General features: G+C 47.3%; 1 non-coding gene across 1 annotated transcript; it reads right to left on the reverse strand.

Moving 5' to 3' along the window:
• Positions 1 to 15,226: 15,226 nt before the first annotated feature.
• On the reverse strand, positions 15,227 to 15,333 carry LOC127233837 (U6 spliceosomal RNA). The gene has a single exon (XR_007835526.1). It is a non-coding gene; the product is annotated as a U6 spliceosomal RNA (small nuclear RNA).
• Between the last annotated feature and the right edge of the window lie 4,911 nt (positions 15,334 to 20,244).

Below are 20,244 nucleotides of genomic sequence, written 5' to 3' on the forward strand. Positions count from 1 at the left end.
GCCAAACAGTTTATAATTAACATAAGCTTTTGTGCTTTTCTTTGGGGTAGAAGGGTGGCGGGACCAGGCAGAACAGGAACCTCTGTCTACATGGGAGAGAGGAGGAAAACAAGAGAGAACAAGGGTGGAAGAAAGGGGGATGCCAGGGGCCAAAAGATGGCAAGCCACAGCCAGACAGGAGGAAGCAGGGAAGTACGGCATACAGAAAAGGAAGGAGAGAGGGAGGGAGGGAGGGAGGGAGGGAAAATGCAAAGCACTCCTAGGCAAAAATCTAGATAAAGAGAAACAGGCCAATTGATGTTTAAAAAAGAAAAGAAAGTTAGAAACAAGCCTAAGCTAGGTCAAGCATTCATAACTACTAAGAAGTCTCTTTTCTAGGCTGGAGAGATGGCTCAAAGGTTAAGAGCACTGGCTGCTCTTCCAGAGGTGTTGAGTTCAATTCCCAACAACCACATGGTGGCTCACAACCATCTGTAATGAGATCTGGTGCCCTCTTCTGGCCTGCAGGCATACATGCAGACAGAACACTATATATATCTTTTTTAAAAAGTCTCCATGTAGGCCAGGTGTTGGTGGCACACTCCTTTGATCCCAGCACTCAGGAGGCAGAGGCAGGCAGACCTCTGTAAGTTCGAGACCATCCTGGTCTACAGAGCTAGTTCCAGGACAGCCTCCAAAACAATACAGAGAAACCCTGTCTCCAAAAAGAAAAGTTTCCATGTCATGATTAGGGAGCTGGTTGGTGGCTCAGAAAAAAAAAAAAAAAAAAAAAAAAGCCTGTACACCTCCTTAAGGAGAACCTTCCTGGAAACACCACCATGTAGAATCCCTAACTGGTGTAACTGGTGAGAGTTCCCTGAGGCTCTCCTTCAGAGGAGAAACTCTGATGAACTCTCCCTTCATGGTAAGGCCTCCCTCCTGGAGTACTTCCCTGATGACATTCTCTCTAAGGAGACCTCACTGAAGAGCTGTACCTCAGAGGACCTGACTAGAATTTCCAAGATAAGACCTCCCTGAGGAGACTCTTTCTGGGGACATCTCCTTGAGGAGACCCTCTCTGAGAATGCCCTGGTACACAAAGAAGACAGGCCTGCCTTAGATCCTTCTAGGGGAGACCTGCCTGAAATAGTTCTCCCTAGGGCATCTTCCTGAGGAGATCCTTGAGAGATCTGTCAGAAAAGACCATCTCCATGAAGTCTCCCCAGGGAGACCTGTCTGAGAGGCTTTCTAAGGTGATCTCCCTGAGGAGAGCCTGTCTGTGGACAGCCTCTATAGGGAGGTTTGCCCTAAGTCTTGGGAGGGAAGGCCTACTCTTAGAAGGGCTGCATGAGTCCTACCCGTGGACCCCTGTGAGATGATTCTCCATGACAAGATGTCCCTGAAGAGATGGTTATGACCTGAATACATAATGTCCTCCTATGGCTCATATGATGACTGCTTGGTGCCCAACTAGTGCCGCTATTCTGAATAATTCTGGAAACATCATAAGGTGGGACCTAGCCAAAGGAAGTAGTGTGTCCTCTCTCTCCTCTCTCTGTCTCTGTGTGTGTGTGTGTGTGTGTGTGTGTGTGTGCGCGCGCGCGCGCACGCACGCGTGTGTATGTGTTGTCTCCTTCCTCTCTCTCCACTGTGAGATAAACAGCTTTCTTCTTTATACACTACATGCTATTCTGCTACAGAATAAAATCTCTGGAATATGGGACAAAGTAAATCTTCCCTTCTCTTAAGTGGCTTGTCAGACATTTGTGTCACGCTGATGAGAAAAGCTAACATGGAAAACTGATACCCAAGAATTGAGATGATTTCTGTGACTAACCCTGAAGACATGGTTTGTGAGCCTTTGGAGCCGGTGGTGTCTAGAAGAATATGTGACTGCTTGAAGATGCAGGCTAGGGAAGCCCCACAATGCTGCCAGCACAGATGCATGGGTGAATCTAGTAGGAGCTCAGACGAGAAGAATGCTGGTAGAAATGCACAGGGCTAGAGAGGTGGCCCAGCAGTTAGGAGCACCTACAGAAATCCCTCATGGCAGCTCAAGCTGTCTGTGACTCCAGTTCCAGGGGATCTGATGGTCTCCTTTGGCCTCCACAGGCTCAGGCACACATGTAGTGCACATACATACATACATACATACATACATACATACATACATACACACACACACACACACCGGCAAAGTACCTCATATACATATAAAGTGAAAATTATTGAGAATTTATCTACATTCCCTTGTATCATGAGATCTTGAGTGAGACCTAATTCAAAAATAATGAATTCTTTGGCACAGAAAATTTCAAAACAGCATATCATAAAGATGTTGTTTTGTTTTGCTTTATTTGTTTGTTTGTTTTCGGTCATTCAAAATGTAAGTTTTTGGACCATGGAAGTATCTACCTAGATTTCAAAGGCCAGAGAAGCCTGGCAATGTATAGCAAGGTCAGGGTCCCTGCAGGCATCCCCTGGAGACATTGCATGAAGTCACAAGAGTAAATTCCTAAGCTTCGGTGGGAATTCCAGGTCACTGGGAATGCCAGGAACGTGGGGATGTCTTTTGAGAAACAGGGCAACCAGTGGAACCAGCCCAGGAGGGAGACCTGTGGATACAAATCTCAAGGCCATAAGTACAAGGCTGCCAATGCCTGTTAGAACTGGCATCACACCTCAGAGATCCTGGGCATGGATAGTCACAGTGATGTTTACCACATTGGGCTTTTGTATTGCTTTGGTTCTTTTGGAACAGGGACATTAACTTTATTGTGTACTGGAAGTATGCAACTTATGGGACATATATACAGATAGATAGATAGATAGATAGATAGATAGATGCATATTCACGGTGCATTTTTTGGTTTTCTACTGCCATGACAAACACCATGACCAAAAACAACTAGGGAAGGAAAGGGCTTATTTGTCTGACACATCATGCACAATTGACCACGGAAGGTATTCATGGCAGGAACTCAAACAGGAGCAGAGGCAGGAACCATGGAGGAAAGGTGATGAGTGGCCTGCTCCTAGGCCCATGTTCAACGACCTTCCTTATACCACCCAGGATGCCCAGGGGAGACACCACCCACAGTGGGCCAGGCCCTCCCACATCCATCATTAACCAGTAAGATGCCCCTACAGACTTTTCTATAAGGCTGATGTGATAGAAGAGATCCTTCCGTTGATATCCCCTCTTCCCGGATCACTCACTCTAGCTTGTGTCAAGTTGACAAAAAAAAAAAAAAAAAAAAAAAAAATCAGCATACAGGTTTATTTATTTATTTATTTATTTATTTATTTGTCTTGATTCTGAGAAGAAACTTTGAACTTAAACTTTTTCACAATGTTGAGAACTATTAAGACTTCAGATCTTAAGAGCTAAAGAGATACTCCGTGGTCAAGAGCACTTGCTATTCTTCCCAAAGGACCCAAGTTCAGTTCCCAGCACCTACATCTGGTGGCTCACAACCTCTTGTAACTCCAGCTCCATATGAGCTCCATCCAGACAGAACATGCCACCATCCCAGAATGACACTTATCTGTCAGTCACCACTCCACCCCCTTCAGAGCTGAGAGCCATCCTGACTTCCCACCATAGACAGCATGGCTTCTTCTGCAACTTCATGCAGACAGTGTCTCATGGAGCCCGTTTGTCCTGGCATGCAGGGGCCGCTGACACTGTACAACACACTGTAGCAGCACTTTCTCATCCGGACAGCCAGCCCACAAATAAGGACACAGAGACTTACTATTAATCATGAAAGCTCATCCTTAGCTTAGGGTTGTTCCTAACTAGTTCTAACAACTTAAATTAACCCACTTTTAAAATTCATATTCTTCCACATGGCTCATCACCCCCTCTCCATACTTCCCATCCTGCCTTCTCCATGTCTGGCAACTCTACATTTCTTCTTCCCAGAGTTCTCTCTCTACCCAGAAGTCCCGCCTATACTCTCCTGCCTAGCTATTGGCTGTTCCGCTCTTTATTACACCAATCATAGCAATACATCTTCACAAAGTATACAGATATCCCACAACCACAAGTGTAACCTGGGAGATGAGGCCTGAAGACAGCCCTTCCAGTTTTCAGGTATGTAACAGGTCCCTAGACCTTAGCATAACCAACACCATGTTAGAGGCACCAAGTTCCCATTCTGACCTAACAGCCCGGCATGTAGACCCACCCCAAACCTGGCAAAATGAGAACAAAGACCCAATCCATCATAGACCATAGTCTTGGGAAAGTCCCTAAATATACTAACCTTGTCTTTTGGCTTCTGTAGCTCCACTTGTTGCTAAATGTTTTTGGTAATTGGAGTGTGTCAACCAGGATGTGGCTTTTGTACATAAAAATCCAGGAACAATAAGGCTCATGGCCACACAATTTGGACAAGTTCCCCATTTAGCCCACTGGCCAATGAATAAAAACTTTGTAATGCCAGGCAACAGTGGAGCACACCTTTAATCCCAGCAGGCAGATCTCTGTGAGTTAGAGGCCAGCCTGACCTACAGAGCAAGTTCCACAACAGGATCCAAAGATACACAGAGAAACCCTGCCTCAAGAAACCCAAAAACTTTTTATTACCTTGCAACAGGTAGAACCCACTGCAGTTCCACACTATTTTCCTGAGGTACACAAGGATGTACACACTGGGGACTTGGGGTGTTGATAAAGAATGATCAACCCAGGACCTGCCAGGGCACAACTGCTGGGTGTTAAATGCTACAGACTTAATCCTGTGGGCATTACACCCCAAAACTGAGCATCGTAAGGAAAGAAAGACATGTTAGCATCAGACTCTTTCTCAGTAGCAGTCAATACTACAGAGAAAAGAAATGATGCTTCTTTATCTGAATGACATTTGTCTTGGGTAGAGTTATACTCTCCCACACACTCTAAAAATATGCTTGAGTCCTAACCTCTGGGCCTGTGAATGTGACTTTATTTATACATGGGTCACTGCAGATATAATCAAGTTAAGGCACAATCCTGCTCCATATGGTGAGTCCTAATCCCATATACCTGTTGTCCTTATGAGAAGAAACAGGAGAGCCACAGACACAGAGAGACAGGTGTGTGACAACAAAGTAGGTTAGGGCTGATAAGGAATAGGACCCAGGAGGGATTTGGCTAGCATCTAGTACCTCCAGCTAGAGAACATAGCCCTGCTGGTATTTGGTGGTGGAGCTATGGCCTCCAGAAGGATGAGGGGATAGAGTTCTGTTGTTTTTAAGCGGCCTGTTGTAGGACTTGGTTAAGTAAGTCACCAAAAATCAGCACAGACCTCATGGCATGAAGGTGAAGTTTTCACGTGGCTCTCCTGCCCAGCTGTCCTCAGGTACAAAGGCTGCTATGAGGGTTTCATGTTCGAGGTCATGCAAGAATGCAAGCCCATGTGCACATGCATGACCCGGAAGAGGACCCCTCCTACTACCAGCATGGTGGAAAGTTTAGCAAGGGTTGGCAGCCATCATTAAATGTAATTAATTACAGACCCAAAAAATGACCAAAAGTAGGGATACGGACTGCTGATATGGCCTGGTGATGGAGGGCTTGCCCAGCATACATGAGGCCCCTGAGTTTGATCTCCAGCACCAGAACAAAGTTATGGAATAAAGGTAAAGATGAAATAAAAGAGCATAACAGAAATTGAATAAAAATGTTGCATAGTCCAATGATACAGGAATCAGTATCAACAAAACACAGAAGGAGGTGGGACACATTTAGCTGCCAGGGGCTCCTTGATGACTGCCAAAAATTAGAGGATAACAACATGGACAAATGGAGGAGACCAGATGGCCAGTTTACAGCACAGACCGAGCACTACAGACAGAAGTGACTAACGGAGGGGAAAGGGGCGCTATGAGTAACAACTGAACCTCCCGCAACACACATCAACACTCAGTGCCTAGACGGGTAAGCCTGGGACAGAATGCAATGACTGCCCAAAGAGTAGTAGGTCAAGCACAGCCAAGGTAGGAGATACACTTGGCAACCTACAAGTACTATGCACACTCCCCTCTTCTCAACAGTGCACAGCATCAAGCTACATGCACACTACTCTCTAAACAATGGGGGAAGTTTCTCTCTTTCCTAATAACCACAAAACCCCAGGCAGTTTCTATTGTACACATTCCCAGCATGTCCAGTAGGAATGTAGCAGGGCCAATCTGGCCTGAACTAGGCTTGAGCATAAATACAGCAGCAGGACAATCTGTGTCCTTGAAGTAAACTTTAGGAAAAGTCCCCTATTTTCCATCTTGTGTTTGCCTAAAGTCAGATGAATTGAGGGAAAGGATATATGCAGTGAGCAAAATCAAAACAAAACTGCCCACCCTATACCTTTAGCAACCAAACTCCTCTTTCTCCTGAACCCCATAAAAAGAAGCCCTAAAACAATAATCAATGGCCTTGAGTACTCTCTCCAATGTGGCCTTGTCCCTCTTGACAGAAATAATTCTTTTTTTAAGTTGTAATTTATTTTTATCTATGTCTGTCTGTATTGTGTGCTGTGTGTGCAATGCCTGAAGAGACCAGAGAGGGCGTCAGATTCCCAGGAGCTGGAGTTAGTTGCAGGAGACTGTGAGCAGCCCAGAATTAGACTTCTGTCCTCTGCAAGAATGGCAAGTTCTCTTCATCAGAGCCAGCTCTCTAGCCCAAAAATGAAGAGACGTAGCCATCTTACTAAGCTTTTCCTAACAGATTTTCATCTGGGGTGTGTGTGTGTGTGTGTGTGTGTGTGTGTGTGTGTGTGTGTGTGTGTGTGTGATTTCTTTCTGATCTGTATTGATTTGCTATGAGCACAGTCTCCTTGCTACTTTGTAGTCTGAGTTTTTATTTCATTTCTTTGAATAAGAACACAAAATCCTGGAAACAGGGCTCGGACCCAGATAACCAGTAACATGGCTGTGGGCAAAGACCTGCAGCAGCAGGTGTACCTCCCCAGTTGTAACCAATGCCATCCCTCCCCAAGCCAACCAAAACTCCTTTACCCCATCTCTATATATATGATACTCAGACAAATAACAACAAGGGACCCATGGGAACTGTAGAACTGGGGTCTCTTGCATAGAACCTTAGCACGATTATACCTTCAGGGCCCAACAACTCTAGAGTCACAGACCTGAGAAGAACCAGGCATCATCCCTACTCCCAGCCTGGCTCTGCCAGGCCCGCTGGATAACCTCAGAGTCCATGCTTCCTCTCCAGGGATGATATGCCACAAAGCCTGAGGAGCTCAGTGTCTAAGGCTCAGGGAAGGGATCCTGGTGTGGGTAGGAGGCTGGACCCCTACCCACCAGGGCCCAGAGAATGGACTTGCACTCCGTAAGTGGAAGATGCTATAGCTTGGGCCCAGCTGGCTCACCACACTGTATCTCCACGAGGACAGCAGTTCCCAGCTCCTTTCCAGAGTAGCCAGCCAGTCAGAAAATTCTTGATGACAGAGCACTCGCTGGCAGGCCCAAAACACCAGAAGAGATGGGAGGAGGGAGGGGGCAGATTCCAGATCAAGGTTTCCTGAGACATACCTGGTGCCCACATCCAGCTGCCTTTGCTTTAGATCAGAAGGCAGTACAGGGCACAGGCTCAGACCACAGGAAAGGCTCGAGCCTCTTAAGCTACCACTCAGCCCTGGGATTAATAGACATCAAGTACAGAGATTCAGAAGCTTAAAGAAACACAAGGGGGGGGGGCTAGATACCTCATTAGTTAAGAGCACTGATTGCTTTTCCAGAGGACCTGGGTCCAATTCCCAGTAACAACAGAGTGGCAACTTTGTAACTCAAGTCCCAGTGGATCCAACATCCTCTCTGGCCTCTGCAGGCACAGTGGTGCACAGACAAACGTAGCCAAAACACCCATGCACTTGAAAAATTTTGGAAAAATGAAAAGAGAAACAAACACAGTTAGAATGTGAAAAAAGCCAGAAGGTTCTAATGGTGAGACCAGGGGCCCGGCTCGCCCCTCTTCTTGTCCAGCTCCTGGGGGAGTTTGGGAGCAGGTGTCTGGACGATGCCCTTTGGAGAGGGACAGTGGAGATCTGTCCCTCTGTCTCTGTCTTTCCCAGGTTGACTGTGCTCTACTAAAGCCAAAGGGACTCTCTTGCAATCAGCTTATGTAGCCATCTCAGTAGATAAAGAGAGTATTGGATAAAATGCAGGTTTCGTTCTTAAGAAAAAGACTCACTGTCCCTCCAGTAAGCCACAGGCAATAATCACAGTTAATGAGAAAATGCTGAAAGCTCATGGGGTGAGATTGGCAAGCGGACAAAGGTGAGTCTGGTGCTGCCCAATGTCAGCCTGGATGTGGTGCACACTCGGGGAGTGAGTCAGGGACAGCCTGTAAAGAAAACAACAAAAACCCTGTATTCAAAGCCCATGTGGCTGTGGAGAGCAAAGGGCCCTAAAGAATCCACAGGAGATTACAGGAGAGATTGGGAGCCAAGGTTGTAGACAAGGCGATGCAGCTGGCTCTCTGCTCATCAAACTCAGCCGGCCAAGACTCCTGCCCTAGTACTCAACAAGGCCTATGGAGTGGAGCACTGCAGTTACCTAAAACCCCAGGCAAAGGACAAGGGGGTGTGGTGCAGGAAAAGAAGAGGAGGGAAAACTGAGTGCATGGAGGATGTTAGAAAAGAAATATTTGGAACCCTGAGCTGGGGAGATGACTCCAGCAGTAAGTAAAACGATTGCCTTACAAGTGTGTGAGGACTTGAGTTTGACCCCCAAGACCCTGGATTTAAAAGCTAGGGAGTGCAGCAGAAGTTTGGGAGTGCTGGGGAGTCAGAGACAGGACCTGGGCTCATTGCCCAGTCCAGCTACCCTACTTTATAAGTTCCAGGCCAGGGAGAGTCTCAAAACACAAGGTGGGCGAATCGTAAGGAACAATACCCTAATCTGGGCTGAGAAGGTCACATCTTAAATACCGGCACTCAGAGCAGAAGCAAGCAGATAGCTATGAGTTTGAGACCAACCTGATATTCACAGTGAGACTCTGCGTAAAAATGAATGAATAAATCAACTTTTTAAAAATGAGAAAAGATAATTGAAACACAATAGGTAGTAGAAGGCAGTAAGTATTTTGGAGAAACTAGCGGTTTTCTTGATATTTTACCCCAATAAATATTTTGGAGATCCTGGTAGGGTGGGGCAGTTTGCAGAATGAACTGATGGCCACCAGGGAAGGGTACATCGAAGGTGAGATTTAGGAGACTCAACAGCAGCTAAGACATTCTAGAAGTGGTAAAGATGGGGTGTGTTTTGTAGTGTGTATCAAGGTGTGTCTACAAACCCTTCAAAATGAAGACAGTGTGGAAGTGGGTGGAGAAGCCTGCAATGCCAGACAAGGAGAAGCCCAGCCCTTGCTCATGACAATCAAGGCAGAGAGCGGACTCTGCAGAGAGTGGACAGAGACTATGGACAGCAGGTCTCTGATATGAGGGGGAAATGAAGTTGTTCTCTGTTCTCAGAAACCATCGTCAGGGACATTGAAAGGCAAAGCCATGGTGCATTTAAAAGATAGTATTAAAAAAATGTGTCCATGACCTTGAACCCGCAGAGATTTCTTAAAGGTGTAAGAACCAGGCATTGCAGCCCATACCTTTAATCCCAGCATCCAGGAGACAGAGGCAGGTGGAACTCTGAGAGTTCAAGGCCAGCCTGGTCTACTTAGTGAGTTCTAGAACAGCCAGGGGTATGTAGAGAGACTGTGTATCAAAAGGCAAAAAAAAAAAAAAAAAAAAAAAAATAGAAAAAGAAAAGAAGGAAGAAAGGATTCTTCCTGTTCTCTTTCCGGCTCGCTCTCCCCTCTCTCCTCTTTCTGCTCTTTTCCTGCTCTTTCCCGCTGTCCCCTGGGGCAGACAGGACTTCTCCTGTCTCCCTCTTCTCTTCTGTCCTCTCTCTGTGTCTCTTTACCTCTTTTCTCTTTCCTTCCCTTCCCTCCCCTTTCTAATAAAACATCTCACTTAAAAAAAAGAAGAAGGAAGGAATAAAGAAAGAGAAAGGAAGGAAGAAAAGGGGGAATGCAAGAAACACCAGCTACTAGAGGAAAATGCTGATAACAAGTGTATTAAAATGTTTGGGTTGGTCGGGCATTGGTAGCACATGCCTTTAGTTCCAGCACTCAGGAGGCAGAGGCAGGTGGATCTCTGTGAGTTTGAGGCCAGCCTGGTCTACACAGCTAGTTCCAGAACAGCCAAGGCTACACGGGGAAACCCTGTCTGGAAAAAACAAACTAAATTCTAGGTTGGAGGCAAAGCTCTTCCAGTGTGTGGGGCTCAGGATTCAATCTGCTGCTGCACTGCAGAGAGGGTGTGTTGTAATTTATTTTAAAACGCAGTGAAGTCACATCATGCAACAAGGCTCACATAGGAGGTTTTTTGTTTATTTATTTGGTTTGAGACTGGGGTTCTCTGTGTAGGTTTGGAGCCTGTTGTGGAACTCACTCTGTAGACCAGGCTGGCCTCGAACTCACAGAGATCCACCTGCCTTTGTGTCCTGAGTGCTGGGATTAAAGACATGTGCTGCCACCACCACTACGAGTCAGGAAGTTTAATTGAAGAGAGAGAAGGAGCAGGGAAAGGGGCTGAGAGGGGGCAGAGACCGGTCCCTGGGGGCAAGTGTGGTGAAAGAGAGAGAGAGAAAAGGAGATAGAGGGGAGGGAAAGGAAGAAAAAGATGGAGGTGGGCAAGACCACCTTTTAAAAGGGAATGTATTGAATGTGCACAAGGGATGCCCTTAGTGACTGCAGCAGAGGAAGTATCCTGTCAGGACCCCAAGAGCAGGCCAGTACAGATGCCTGAATACTAACAGAGAGACAGAGGGAGAAGGGTGTCTATGCATCCAAGAGAATCACGATTAGAGAGAGCTTTCTTCCAGGATGGGAGGTAAGGCTGCAGCTACTCTAGCATCTACAGAGAAGAACTTCCCCAAGTGGATGATAAGAGGCAGGAACAATGGCGAGCTAAAGCACTGCCTGGGAACCTCACAACCCAGCTAACCTAAGCAGTGACACAGACCAGGGTCACACTATTGTCATGGTCAATTTGAAAATCAACAGCTACAGATTAAACCTGCAACAGGTGTGACTCTGGATTGCCAACTCAGCAGGGACAGTCAGCCAACATCAGGGTGGATAATAGGTCATCCATGTTCTCTACACTCCGCCACTGCTGGAAGACAGTTCCAGACTATCTCCCTGGGCTGAGGAGATGCAAACTGATGACCCAGAAATTCCATTCCTAGGTCAACAAATACTCCAGAGGAATGCAAACTCAGGCACACACGCCCAAAAGTCCCAAAGGTCAGACATAAGCCCAAAGCCCACTGTGAGTAGAATGGATAAATGAAGGCAGTACATTCACACAAAGGAATTCCCTCCTGGCCGGGGAATGTGAGAACAGGACTGGTGTGACACAGGAGTTCCACAGACAGGACGTGGACAGAGAGATACTTTTGTCACAAAGAGTATGTGCAGTGTAATTGTTAGTATAATGTTCAAAAGCTGTCGTCAACATTGTAAAACTACAAAGCACAAGGAAGTGATTGATGCTGAGGGGAAGGGAAGGAATAGAGTTGGGAGAGGCCCCAGGGAGGCAGTAACTTTGTGATAGGCAGATGCCATAGGACTAGTGACCCAACCATATATGCATGCAGATTTTACTCCACATGTTTTCCATGTCCTGAACATGCCTGTTCTGTAATAGTCCTTTGGGCCAGAAGCTGGGCTACCTCTCCAGTTCCCTATATCCGATCTTGATCTGGCAGGGCCTGTTTGGGACCTGGAGCATGCATCCACACCTGGCCCTTGTTGAGTGAATGACTGAGGATAGATGCAGGGCTGAGGGAAAGGGCCTTATTGTGGCTGTGAGAACTCCTGCCAGTGCTGATCTTCTGCCAAATCTTGAGTGAGAAATGTCTTTGCCACACGCACCACTGCTGCAACCTGACAAGAGGCTCTTGGCTGTGCTGCTGTCCAGATGTGGAAGTAGCCCTCTGAATGTCAAGCCCGGTCTCCCTGTAACCTCACTGGGGAGACCCCTAGTATATCTGTGCATCCCTGTGGCAGGAAGCAGACTCTAACAGTCTCAGATCTCTTGGTAGTTGCTTCCATTCTCAGGGCTGACCCCTAAGTGGCCATCTACTGAAAATCCCAGTCAGATGTCCCATCACATTTCTGCTTAATGACTTCTGCTATGCATGAGAGTCCCAGGACAGACTATGCAGACTAAAGGGAGTCTGGCCAGGAACCTATGCCCCACTGCATCTCAGCACTTAAAGGTCCTTCTTAATCCTTAATTCTTGCCCCAAACTCTGAGCCGCCCTAGAAGTTAATGTTACATTGTGTCTTCTCAGTAGAGACCTGTTCTGCGTTAGAAAGGAGCCATGTTAATGGTGCTTCAGTCAGGAACCAAGTCACACCTGCGTGCCCATCACTGTGAGCTACTTTCTCATCGGTGCCTTGTAGGTGACCTCAGAGCAGAGCTGGGAGGCAGGCCCACCCATATGAGTGTGAGGTGTGAGATGCCACCGGGTGGAACAGAACTTCCGATGCCTGGTACGGGATCCCCTGTAAGGAAGCGGAAGCGAGCTACAGGCCATGGTGTAATACAATTGCTGGTGCCTAGCAGGGACTGACCTCCTTTGTTACTTTGTTACATTGCTTTGACACACAGAAATGGCCTAAAACAGAGCAGTGAATTGTAAACGGGCCTCAAGAGTGGAGATCTTGGCACAGCTGGCCAAGTGCTGGCCTTGCACCTATGTTCAGATCCTGGAATCCACCCACAATTATACAAAGCTATCCTCTGGCCTCTACAGGTGCACACAGAGACCCACACATACACATCACACACACATAATAACAATATAAAACTGAAAGGAATGAGGATCTTGAGCTAGGATGTGGCTCAGTAGGTAGAGTACTTGACCAGCACATATAAAGCCCTGCGTTCCAGGCCCAGGACCACATAAAACCATGCCTATAATCCCATTACTCCAGAAGTTCAAGGTCATCCTCAGCTACACAGAGAGGGTTGGGCCAGTTCGGGCTAGAGTTCCTCCTATCAAAAAGCAAAACCAAAAACAAAACATTAAAAAAAAAGTGTAAAAAGTGTCAGGCTCCAGGTAGGAGCAGGGGGCAGGGACAGAAGGCAGGGAGGGATGAGAACCTGAGAACCTACAGGGTATTCAGCCTCTAGCCTAGAGAAGATCTCCTGAAATGGGTTCAAATCCTGCCTTACCCTGGAGAAATGGCCTCATCCTTAATTTCATCTGTGAATCTGTAAAGTGGGGTGTGGACAAGCCCTTACCAGATGTCCCTGAGCAGAGTGGCCCACGCTGCTGCCTGCTTGAGCTGTTGCAGCCCCTACCTGTGCAAGCAGCATGACCCATCATTATTCCACTATAGCATGACCTTCCTGGGGCCTCATAAAGTCACTCCTGTCATCTGAAAAGCAGCCTGCAGTGTCTAGCTTCGCTACTGGTGTCATAATGAGGCCCTTTCTTTGCTGAGCCCCGGGCTGCCTGGGACAGGAAGGCAGCCCTAGTGGAGGACAGATTTCCCAAGGGAACAGTGACAGGCCACTGTTCCCCCCACCCACCCAGGGCCCTGACTGTGGTGAGCAGCCAGAGCCAAAGTAACTGCAGCTTTGGAAGTGAGACTCACATAGAAAAGACCTAAATAGCTATCTCCTCGGGGGAGGCTGGGAGCGGGGGAGGGCAAACTCTCACAGAAACGTCAACTTTTTTAAAAATATGTTTTCAGTAATTGCTGTTCTGTGTCAAGTTTCAGCCTGGTGGGAGTTTCCTGTCAGAATTACAAAGTAGGTGTTCCTAACAGACAAGATAATCACCCCTGTGTAGGGGCGAGATGCTGAGCACTGATCTGGATCCCGGTGCCCAGGTGAGGTGCCTCCTGGGTCTGCTAGAAAGGGCTCTGCAGGGGCAGAGGAGGCAGACTGCACCGAAAGTGGAGGATGCAGGCCCACCCCAGTCCCTTCAGGACTGCCTTGCCTGTGTCCTCAGCATCCTAGCAGAGGAGGGATGTGTGTTCCGAGAGGCCAGGAGGGGCCTTCTCTCCCCACCCCATCATGCTCCTCTCAACAACAGCAGAGTTTCCCAGCCTAAGGTTAAAGAAGTCACTCATTGTCTAGTCTCCGTCTTACTGTCACTGGGGACTTTGGGATTTTGTTGTTTTGTCTTACTTAGATTTACTTTTACGTGTATAAATGTTTTGCTTGCATGAATGTCTGTACACTAGGTGCTTTCCTGGTACCCAAAGAAGTTGGAAGAAGTCATGAATTCCTAGAACCTGAATTACAGATGGTTTGGAGCCATCATGTGGGTGCTGGGAATTGAACCCTGGTCTTCTGCAAGAACAGCCAGCGCTCTTAACCACTAAGGCATATCTCCAGCCTTGGAGATATTGGGGGATTTGTTTGTTTGTTTGTTGTTTGTTTGTTTGTTTTTGTTACAGGATACAGGACCTCACTGGGTAGTTCTGGCTGGCCAGGATCTCACTGTGTAGATCAAGCTGGCCTTAAGTTCACAGAAATCAGCTGCCTCTGGAGTGCCAGCATTAAAGGCATGCACCACCATGCCCAGTATGGCAAGTTGTTTCTGAGAAAATGCAGCATATACTGTAACAAACTTGAAACAAGAGAGGAATTTATCATTCACCCCACCATCTATAAATCTACCTATCTACCTACCCACCCTCTTATGGATCCATCTATGTGTCCACTTACCTATCATCTCTTCCTCTCTCTATCCACCTACCCGTCCATCCATCCATCTATCCATCCATTCATCTGTTCACCCATGAATCCATCCATGAATTCAGCTATATACTCATCCATCCATTTATCCATCCAGCTCTCATCTCTCAACCAGCTCTCCATCTATACATTCATTTATCTACTCATCCATCCACTCATTTATCCCTCATATCCCTTTTCTGAGCAACAGGAAACAGCTATAGAAACACAATCCCTGCCCTCAGAGAACACACGAGCTAGGAGAAGGAAGTCCCAGAGGATGATACATAAGGAACAGCCATACAGTCTACAGCGCGGTTGTGGGAGAGGAGTGGGTAGCTTGCTGTTCAACATCAGAGGAGATCGGATCAGGGTTTCAGAGGCAGCACCCAGGTGAGACTTGAAATCAAGGATCATAAACGTAGGAGTGCCGGAGAGAGTGAAGCTTTTGTATTATAGGTTTTAGGTTGTTTGGTTGTTTCTTAAATATGGAACACTTCATGGATTTGCATGTCATCCTTGTACAGAGGTCATGCTAATCTTCTCCGTATTGTTCCAATTTTAGTATCTGTGCTGCTGAATCGAGCACTTGGGTTTGTTGTTGTTGTTGTTGGTTTGTTTCATTGCTGCTATTGGTTTTGTTTTAATATTAGTTTCTTTGAGTCATAGTTTTCCTTTATAGCCCAAACTAGCCTGAAACTCACTCTTGTAGTCCGGGCTGCTCTCAAACTCATGATCCTACCACTTCAGCCACCCGAGATCTGGGGTTACAAATGTGCACCTCTACCCCTGGCTTGTCTTTGAAAGACAAGACAGTGCCCATTTCCAGCTATAACAGGGTCAAGGGAGAGCCCAAAGGTTGGCTGGTACTGTTCGTGGCAGGTCATGAGGGATGTGAGAATTGTGGAGTACCACATGTCACATATTGTTCATTATTGGCAAGCACCGGGGGTGGGGTAATAAGGGGTCTGAGGAGACATACAGAACTGTGTGAGATAAGGGGTAACTTTGGGGACCTTTACTTGACACACAGAGGGAGTAAAATCGTAGAAATATTAGTCCCAGGATCTGGAGCGGCCAGTGGCAGGAAGCAGAGAAAATCCTGGGTTTTGCCCCTGGAGGCCAGGTGAGAACAGTTTTGTCTCCAGGATGCTCTTGGAGTCCTGGCAGAAGGATGGGAGCTGGAGAGGATGCTCAAGAACTGAGTCTCACATGTCTCCAGATGATGGAACTGGCAAAGGATAGAAATGGTTCTAGTGTGTGTCTAGATGCCTTTCTGCCTGCCAGAGTACCCACTCCCAGCTGCTCCCAGCTGTCCCCCTTGGGAACTGCGTTGGCCAAATAGGAATAGTCTAATCCTTCCCCATAACCCAGGGGTATGACATACCTGTGGCCCTGGCCTTGAGGTGGGCTGACTGGGAGGTGGGTTTGAGTCTCCTGAACTCCTATGTGATTAGACTGAAGCTGTGTGGGTCACAACCTGGAAGTTCTTTTTACTTGTCTTCGCTCTTTGCTCCTTCCTCTCCCTCTCTTCCTCCCTCTCCCTCCCTCTCTCTTTCCCCCTCCCCCTCCCTCCCTCTCTCTCCCCCCTCCCTCCCTCTCTCTCCCCCCTCTCCCTCCCTCTCCCTCCCTCTCTCTCCCCCCTCTCCCTCCCTCTCTCTCCCTCCCTCTCTCTTCCCCCCTCTCCCTCCCTCTCTCCCTCCCTCTCCCTCCCTCCCTCGCTCTTCCCCCTCCCTCCCTCTCTCCCTCCCTCTCTCCCTCTCTCTCCCTCCCTCTCCCTCCCTCTCTCTTCCCCCTCTCCCTCCCTCTCTCTTCCCCCTCTCCCTCCCTCTCCCTCTCTCTTCCCCCCCCTCCCTCCCTCTCTCCCTCCCTCTCTCTTCCTCCCTCTCTCTTTCCCCCTCTCCCTCCCTCTTTCTTCCCCCCTCTCCCTCCCTCTCTCTCTTTCTTTTTGGGGAGAAATGGGTGGTGACTATTCAGCTTTCCAGTAAGGAGCTGGAGGTTAACTTGGGCATTCTTTCTTAAGGTTTAAAAACACAGACTAATAGCAATGGCCGTATTTGATCTGTTTGTACCTTCAATCAACTCTATCAGCTCAAGCTCCCATTACCACCCTTGGGGATTCCTCTTACCTCTCCCTCCAATATTTTCCATATTGAGTCTGGCACTTGTCTGCCTGTGTTTGATTTATTTTCCTACTTTGGTAGAGCATCTGTGTCTGAAATGCATTTAGTAATAGTAACCTTATCTCATGAAGTTCTTTCACACTTAATAGTTTGGCTGAGTATAACATTCTAGGTCAGAAGTCATTTTTCTTCTAAATATGAAGCCATTGAACTTCTTGTCTTTCTTTCTCTTAAAGACAGAGTCGCATGTTGTCCAGGTTATCCTCAGACTCACTCTGTAGCTCAGGATATCCTTGAGGATATCCTTTATGATCCTCTTGTTTCAACTTCCCAAGTGCTGGATTACAGCTTCTTCCTGTATGGTGCATGCCAGGCAAACACTTTAACAACTAAATTCCTGCCCCTCACCCATTGCCTTTCTATTTTAAGTACTGTTATTGGTGTAAGACCCTCAGAATGAGGAGTCTTCCAGGTTCGGTCGATACCCCAAGAACTCAATGTCCAGTCCAGTTGATGCAAAACGCAAGAGGCTTTAATGAACAGGAAACGTTTGCGCAAATGGGCTCCTCCAGCACGCAGGCTAGAGAGAAGCCCCCTCCCCTGGGCCCAGGTGTTTTTAAAGGCAAACCCACAAGCTTAGGGAGGGGGTGGGACCCTCTGTCCATTGAGTATGTGACCCTTGGAGGCCCCGATGGTCTGCTATTAGGGTCAGCAGACCTTAGGGCCTCAGGGTATGCTAATTAATCTTGTCTGGGCAAACCAGAGTTACAGCTACCTCTTGTTTCCTAAGGACCCTATTTACCACCTGTTGACTCACAGGAAAGGAGGGGCAGTGTGAATTCTTCTTATCTCAGGGCCTTTGAGAGGAAGCTAGCAAATTCCAAGGAACAGATATTGGTTTCCAGGTTAGTCCATCATTAACATTACTTTTTAGGTCTTTCATTTGGGAAACCTAAAGACAGTTTATAACCTTCTATTTATTTTTCTCTTTTAAAAAGGCTTGTAAAATCTTTTTGCCTCCTACATTGCAGACTTTCACAGTAACATGCCTGGCTGTACGGTTTATTTTCACTCATTCTAAGAGTCACCCCATGGGCTCTGATCATCCCTTTTGGATCTAGATATTGTCTTAAATTATTAATTTTGTAGTTTCCTAGTTCCCATTTCCTCTGTGCTTTCTTGGGGGTAGGTAGGTGCAAACATTCTAGGGGGCACACATGTGGCCATCAGAGAACAACTTATGGATGGTTCTCTCTTTCCACAGTGTGGATCCCAGGGTTTAAACTCAGGTAGCATGGCTTGGTGGCAAGCACCCTTACCTCCTGGGTCATCTCACTGACCCTCTGTGCTTTCTGGAACTCCTGATAATCAAATAATAGGTCTCAGATTGGAAATAATTTTTTCTTCCTGTTGATCATCTCCTTGTAACTTTCACCCACTTTCTCAGAGTTTTCTTCAATAATTATTTAGTTTTTAATTTCTGCTCTCAGTTTGTGGGTTGACAGCAATGTTTTATACATTCCACATAGTTATGTGTCATATACATCTATGATTATGTGTGTGAATTCATTCCACATTCTAGTAGTTTCTGTTGTCTCTTTAAGGATAACATTTCTTCCCATTTTCCTTCACTGTGTTTTATCTCCTATTTCCAGTTTGATTGCTTGTTTGATTGTTTGTTTGTTTGCATTGCTCAGGGCCAAAGCCCAGGCATGTAAGGCTCCTGCTTTGACCTTGCTACAGCCCTACATTCCTCTTTTCTGTTCCCTCCAGTTGCTTTTCTACAGTGTCTGTTTCTGTCTTTCCAACTAGGAGCATCCTCCATCTTTAGGCATCCTAACCTGACTGCACAGGGTAAAGAGTGTGACATTTAAAGGCCTCTCCTTTCAGAACTGCTACACACCATTCCCAGCCTACAGCACAACCAGGGGGATCCCAGCAGGGAACCCTGAGCATGGGTAGCATAACTAGCCTATCAGCTGCCTCCCTCTGCCTGTGGGAGGCAGTCTTGGAAACTAGAGTGAAGGCGAGGAGCCTGCTCCAAACCACCACCTGGGGTGCATCAGCTAAGACAGGAGCAAGGGCAAGATGAACCTGCATTGTCAGGCTTGTTACAGTTACACTAATCTGAGCAAATAAGCAAGGGTAGCTAGTACATTAAACATTAACAGCGAGCAGCTGGGAGCCTGTGCTTCTTCACAAGAAGAGGACTAAGGTCTGGCTTTACACTCTTGTCTGAAGCAAGTGCCCTTAAGATCTTGGACAACAGGAAATAGAGAAGGATAGATCTCTGTGAACCTGGTCTACGTAGTCGAGTTCCAGGACTACCAAGTGAGATCCTGTTTTATCTCAAAAAAAAAAAAAAAAAAAAAAAAAAAAAAAAAAAAAGGGGGGGGGAACCAAAAAGCATCCAAACAAAAACAAACCCCCCTCCTTTTATCTGAAGGGGAGATATTTGAGGCCAGGCATAGTGGTGAGCACCTTTAATCCCAGCACTTGGGAAGCAGAGGCAGACAGATCCCTATGAGTTTGAGTCTACATAGTGAGTTCCAGGACAGCCAGAGCTACAAAGTGAGACCCTGTTCGAAAAACAAAACAAAACAAAAGACTCAGAAAACAAATGCCAACTTCAGCAAATCACCAGGGAACCCTTGCTGGGGAAACACAAGATACAGCTTAGAACTAAAAGATAATTTTTAAAAAAGCACTGGCTCCCCAAAAGCCCCCTCCTTTTGTCCTCTATGTCTCTCCCCACTGGAAACCCTTTCGGGTCATCTTCACCAAATGACACTTCTGTCTGTCTCTCTTGGGCCCCAAATGGTGCTCATGCCTGTACCAGACCCTAGGATATTCAGCACCAGGCTGTCTCCAGGCCAGGCCACGCCCCTAACAGTCTGGACACGCCTCATTCTGTCCACTGGATTTTCTTTAGGGCTGCAGGTGGGAAGAGATTAGGCCGGTGCATAAAGTCTTTCAAACGGAAACGGCGCTGAGGGGAAGTGTCTGGAATGTGTCCCAAAGACTAAGCTAAGATAGCTGCTCCCGGATTTAATGAATGGTAAAACCCTCTCCCGCCGCGCTTCTTGCGCGATTACATGAAGAGTGGGGCCGTGTAAGAGGGCGCAGATGAGACGGAGCAGCCCCAGTTTGACCTCAGGGCCCGACTTTGCCAGCTTCGGCTCCTTGGAGGAGCCCAGGAGCCCTGCTGGCAGGCTCTGCAGGCCGCAGCTCCTAGCCGAGAGCACAGAAATACGCTGGGACCATTGCTCTGGGCAGGTGGTAGGCGGGGCGGAGCCAGGAGATGGGGTCAGAGACCGAGAGGAGGGCAGTCATAGGGGCGGGGCTTGGAGGCGGGGTCTGGAGGTGGGCCCGTCTGG

This window comes from Phodopus roborovskii, unplaced genomic scaffold (genome assembly GCF_943737965.1).
Source record: "Phodopus roborovskii unplaced genomic scaffold, PHOROB, whole genome shotgun sequence".
NCBI lineage: Eukaryota > Metazoa > Chordata > Mammalia > Rodentia > Cricetidae > Phodopus > Phodopus roborovskii.